The sequence below is a fragment of the Lichenostomus cassidix genome, chromosome 1Aa, assembly GCF_008360975.1.
Source record: "Lichenostomus cassidix isolate B80296 chromosome 1Aa, HeHo_3.0, whole genome shotgun sequence".
In the NCBI taxonomy this organism is placed as follows: domain Eukaryota; kingdom Metazoa; phylum Chordata; class Aves; order Passeriformes; family Meliphagidae; genus Lichenostomus; species Lichenostomus cassidix.
In genome coordinates this window covers 21095140-21101146 of record NC_139480.1, presented here as the reverse complement: position 1 = coordinate 21101146, position 6007 = coordinate 21095140, and positions in this window count along the sequence as shown.

The window sequence follows — 6007 nt, the reverse complement described above, 5'->3', positions numbered from 1 at the left end:
TAACATTTTTCGTCCTGCTCAGGATCACAACTCATGAGTATTTCTAGACCCACTATTACAGGAAATATGGTATGCACAATTGGTCTTTAGCTGCCTTTAAAATTGTATAGGCTCCCATAGAATAAAAATCAACCTATGGTCAGTCTCCCATGACCAAATGGAAGTTTGGGCTTGGGATCTTCTGAGGATGGAAGCAATACTGGAATGCAGACCACAGTGAGGAGTAGACCTGTGGCCCCAGACCTTGTCCACAGAAACTTGTGAAGGATGAGAAACATCCTGGATGATTAATCAAATGGCAAAAGCAGCTAAGCAGCTGCAAGGGAAAATAAAAGGCAATGAGGCAACTCAGGAAAAGCACAATGGAGAGGATTTGGACAAGAAAAGAAAATGTTTTTTAAAAAGCACTACCATATTTTTAAGGAAAGAAGTAGAGTGGGTAGAGCTATTGAAAGTACCCTTTTTCAGAAGGCGAGGATGATGGGCACAGCTCCTATGAAGATTTGTCCAGTGCTGCTGCCTGTGGTGGCTGTCAAGTGGCCACCAGCCCTCTCAGGTGTGAGCCCTGCTCTGAGGTGTCGTACAGTCACGGAAGCAGCAGCCACGTGCAGTTATCGAAGCTCCTGCGGCACACTCCCTCACCAAGTGTCAAGTCCTGTGCCTTAGCCAAAGTCTAATCTGGGCAATTACCTTCTGCCTACATACATTTCACAGCTTGGAGGCATTTCAAGGCATGGCTCCTATTTGCAGAGCCACAAGGCAGAGCCCCCCCAAACACCTTGTTAAGGTTTTGATGCCCTGCTGAAGGGAAGCCAGTCCCCTTCCCTCTGGGCTGTCAGCTCTGCTGCCTGTGGTGCTGAGCTCCCTCACACGTGTCCAATGAGCAATCCCTTTTCCATTCAAACAGGCAAGCAAGCACTGTATGACAACCATCCAAACCCCTCTGGGAGGTACAGTGCTGCTGCCTTTCTGGAAATTAATATGGTTTAGCAGGAGGCAGGAGGCAGGAGGTGCCAAAATGTGTTTCTGCCTTGGGAACAGACACCCCTGGGGCATTTCCCCTGGGGCCCAAGTGCTGCTTGTAAGCTCGGTTCACTTGACTTTTTTTTTGGTCACAGGGAGACAAATGATCTGTGTTGGAGGCCTGACTGCCTCACTGACCTGTAGGAAAAGTGTTCTGGGGTCATCTCCTGCACATCTTGTGCTGTGCTCCCATCAGAGTTGGACACAGGAGCCCCAGGATGCAGGTATGCTCCTTGGTTCAATTCATAAGGCTCCTGCAGTGAAGGTGGCCATCCATTTCCTCTGAAAGACCAGTCAGAGAAACAAACACATCAAAATCCATCATCCGTGTGTTCTGTGTGTAACATGGAACAACTTACAGTGCTGCACTTCAAATCCTGTGCTTCTCGGTGCAAGAAGGACCTTGAGGTTCTGAAGCATGTCCAGAGAAGAACAAGAGAGATGGTGAAGAGTCTAGAGAATGAGTCATATGAGGAGTGGCTGAGGGAGCTGGGGATGTTCAGCCTGGAGAAAAGGAGGCAGCTCAGGGAGACTTTGTTGTTCACTACAACCATCTGAACAAAGGCTGTAGTCATGTGGGGGTCGGTCTTCTCCCAGATGATAAGTGACAGGACAGGAGGAAATGCCCTAAAATTTCACCAGTGCAGGTGGAAATTAAATGTAATATCCTTAGACTGGATATTAAAAAAATTTTTTCAGCAAAACAGTGGTCAAGTAATAGAATAGGCTGCCCAGGGAAGTGGTGGAAGCATCCCTGGAAATGTTAAATAAGTGTGTAGGTGTGGTGCTTAGAGACATGGTTTAGTGGTGGATCTGGCAGTGCTGGGTTAAGGTTAGACTCAATGATCTTAGAGGTCTTTTCCAATCGTAATGATTCTGTGATTCTATAAAAGAGCTGACCTTTGAAAAAACCAGAAATACCAGAGCCTGACTGTTACATGTAATTCCAATACATGGCCTTTCAGTTCATGCCTCACCACATAGGGAAGGGTCTGAGAATACAGAAAGAAAAGGAGCTCATAAAAGAGCAAGAAATTTTATTTCCACATCTTCTAGAAGTTTCCTGCCTCTGTCTGAGTCCCCTGTTGATGTTCTGGACAGTGACCCACCTTGCTGGGGCTTGGCTGAGGGCAGAGGTGCTGGTCTGAATGCTCTGCATATGACCACCAAACAGGGCAGGTGGTCATGGGGGATCCTGCCAGGAGAAGCCACATTCATTTCTGGAGGCCAAGTCTGTGCTGCACACAAGCAGTGAGCCAGAAGAGCTGGTGTGGGACAATCCCTGTGTGGTGTGGTGGGAGAATGGATGTCCTGGGAGGCTGTGAGGCAGAGGGGAGTGGGACGCTGTAGCCAAGGCCTCTCCCTTGCCCACATGGTAGCACAACACAGTTAACTCTTGCAGAACACAGCAGAAGTTGTGAGTATTGCAGACTTTCTACCACTCATGCATCTTCCTCAGAAGTCCATCAGTTCCATGGAAGCAATGATTAAAGCAGAGCAGCTCCACATCCAAAACAGAGAGGACTTCTCTGTAGGTTGTTTAAAGAGTGGCACATAACCACCATGAGTTAGCCACGAAGGGGGTACTTGCAATGCTTAGAAGAAAGGGGAGAGGTAGCTCCAAACACTATTCTCACAGGTGCACGCCCAAGTGAAACAGCACTGGGAAGGGTGTGTACAATTTCAGTAGCTAACAGGAAAAATTGTTTTGAATTGGAAGAGGGACAGAAAATGGCTGGGATAATTGGGGAACTGAAGAGGCTGTCCTGTGAGAGAGATGAGAACAGGTGGTGGGATCAACCTAGCCAAACAAAGGCTCAAAGGGATTTCAGCTCATGTCTATAAATACTGCAAAGTGGAAAGAGCTATGGGACATGGTTAGCAGTAGAAAAAAAAAAAAAAAAGAAAAAGACAAAAACTGTGCATGACTGCATTTGGATCAGAAATTAGAAGACATGTCCAAACTCTTAGAACAAGAAGGTTCTTGGAACAGCCTTCCCATTAAAATAGAATGGGCAAATTCTTACTCTTAAAATAATGCAAGAAGCTTATGAAACTGATAGTATGGTTTGGAGGTTTCAGAAGCAGAGGCTTGAAACTGGTAGCACAGAAGCCCTGCCATTATTAAATTAATGCTCTTAGATGTGATAACTCCACAGGATCTGCAACCTGCAATAGTACTGAAAGTCATAAAAATCTTCTGCAATTTGTCATAAGATGCTTTATTTTCAAATCCATGTAAGTCAGATGTAACTTCAGAAAAATACTATCACATGGAAACCAAAGTCTTCTACTAGATTCTGGCTTAATATCTTCTACACTTGATGCCAACAGGAACCAAATAATTTACTAGAGGAAGTAGAATTTTGTTCATATATTGGTAAGCCCAGAACTGTACATATACTGTCTGGTTCTGACAGACCTATGTGTCCAAATGCTGCACTTATGACAGAATTAATTTTTAGATTTATTCCTGAAAAGTTATAACACAAGTTTACTTTGGCTTGCCAGTTCAGTTGTTTGATTTTTAATTTTAAGTTCTTAAATAGGATAGTGGTAATTGTGCCATACATGTAAGGAGAAATACTGCACCCAGGAAAAAAAGCCTTGCTTAGAAAATAAGTTGTGTACCTGTATCACTGAGCAGATGCACTTTAGAAGCAGCTGGTGATCTGTGGTGGCCCCCTTTATATAAGTAGCATGAGATGTTTTTCTTTTCACACATGTAAAACATCTGCCCACTAACAGTGTTTCAAGTTAGGCACTAAATGAAGTTTCTGATTGGGACTGTGATTTGTGTAGTATTTTGGTAATTTTATTTCATCTGACAGTTCTCTTGCTCTGGGAAGTACCGAGGACTCATGTTTAAGAGCAGCTAATCAGAAAAGACCATTATCGAGGGAAAACATCTCAATATCTTACCTCCTGGCTGGGACTTGAGCTTCCAGTCCTCAGCCTCACCCTCAGCTGCCAGGACTTGGAGCCACAAAGGAGGAGGGTTAGGGACAAGGGGTGCTGTCACAGCTTGGGGAGGCAAAGTGGAGGTGTGAATCTGGACAAAGCAAGTGGGTGACTGGTAAGGATGGGTAGCTCCCAGGATGGACTGACCATTTCCCACAGGTCCATGCTGCTCCCTGCCTTGGCAGGGCTGTCCTGCAAGGGCAGTGTGGGCTGAAGGTCCCTGGTGGCTTTGGGTCTGCTGGGTGGATGCAACCTTGTGCTAAAACTGGAAGGCTAAGGAGTGAGCTGCAGTGAGAGCGCAGCAGCTGAGGGCTCTCTTTTTGTGTAGATAGTGGAAAAATAGAGCAACTATCATGCACAGGCTGGGGGGGTATCTGGGGCACTATCAGACCCAGATGTGACTGTTCTGTGTGAAAAAGATGGATCAGTCCAAAAGAAAAATGGAGATAGGAAAAAACTCTGCCATTGGGGAAAGCAAGGCAACAGCCTATCTGCCAGATGTATTTATTTCTATCTATAACTTTTGACTACTTTCAGCTTCAAATGAATATGAATTTTAAAAAGGGTTTTAAGGAAAAAAATATTGAATTATTTTCTACAGAACTATAACACAGGGAAAGACGTTTTCTTTCATTAAAATATGGTCCCAGTAAAAATTCTTACTGAGTGTCTGGTAAGAGCCCAAACATGTATCTCAAAGCCAAGGCTGAGGGTTATGTCCTGGGCTGTTTGTGTACTCTGGGGTATATTTTTAAAATTTGTTATGCCTCTACTTTGCCTTGGAAACATCAGTACTGATCCAGCTCACAGTACTGCAAGGTTATGTTCACGCAGACTCAAGTGTGCTCCAACATCCTCAGGCATCAAGTACTACTGGACTCATTATTACTATATTTATTTTATTTTTATTTTTGCTAACAGGAATGCCTGGACTGGTGGAATATAAGTGAATATGATCACTGTCAGTGTATTTCTAAATGGTGAGAGAAGCACAGCCCATGATCCAATGCAGGAAATTTTGTAAATGCAGATGAGGCAAGCCGTGAGGACAGGAGTCATGGCTGACCTGGCTGTGAAAGAATGCCTGTGAAAAGGAAGACACACGATTTATGCCATTTCCTCACCTAAGAAACAAGCATACAAGGAACTGACAGTCAGAAATGCTTATGCACTCTGAGGAGGATAAATTTGGGGTTATTCCCAGGAGTGGCCTAGAAGATGTTTCACCAGACTAACCAAGTCCAGCCTCTATGCATGAGACTGTTTTTCTGGAGTGGGACATACTTGACGTTTCAATTCTATAGGTAAGAAATTAATTCCTCTTGCACCTCCTTATGCCTTTCTGCTGAGAGCATTAGGTCAGCCTATCTATGAAGGACTAAGTATTTCCTGGGCTTTTCTTTCCAGGTTTTTTTTTTTCCAAGAAACATTTGGAGCAATGTCTGTATTTTTTAATTACCATACTCACAAATGTTCTTGAGGGCTGTCAATGAGCTACAGTTAAAGCAGTGAACTTTGCAGGCACCTGAAGGAAGTGTTTATGTGTACACAGTGTGGGGTCATTCCTGTCGCTCGGTCTCAGCTTACTGCTCTCTAAATCTGCGACACATGCATGTGTTGCTGTGTTTCACAAACAAGTTGGAAGGCAACAGTGCTCGGGTTTCATGTTCTCTTGATCACTTCTGCCAAATTCCATCTCTTTGTTTTCCTCTTCACCCAGCGTGCCCTGACTGTGGCAGGTCAGTCTCAGCTGTGGAGGGTGGGCAGATAGAGTTAACCTATGCACATATTGTGAGTGGTGAGACAGGCACCAGCACTAGTCCAGAAGGTTTGTGACTGCACAGACAGCCCCCAGACAGGGCAAATATTCCTGACTTTCATCCCAATTTAGCATGGGTTTGGGTGTGTTACAAGCCCTTGTTACAAGATGGATGTCATCCCATGCCAGGATTTTCTTCTGTCTAGCCACTCATGACCTAAAGTTTTCAGTCTCTGCTATAGTTTAAAGTGACTAAAATCAGTT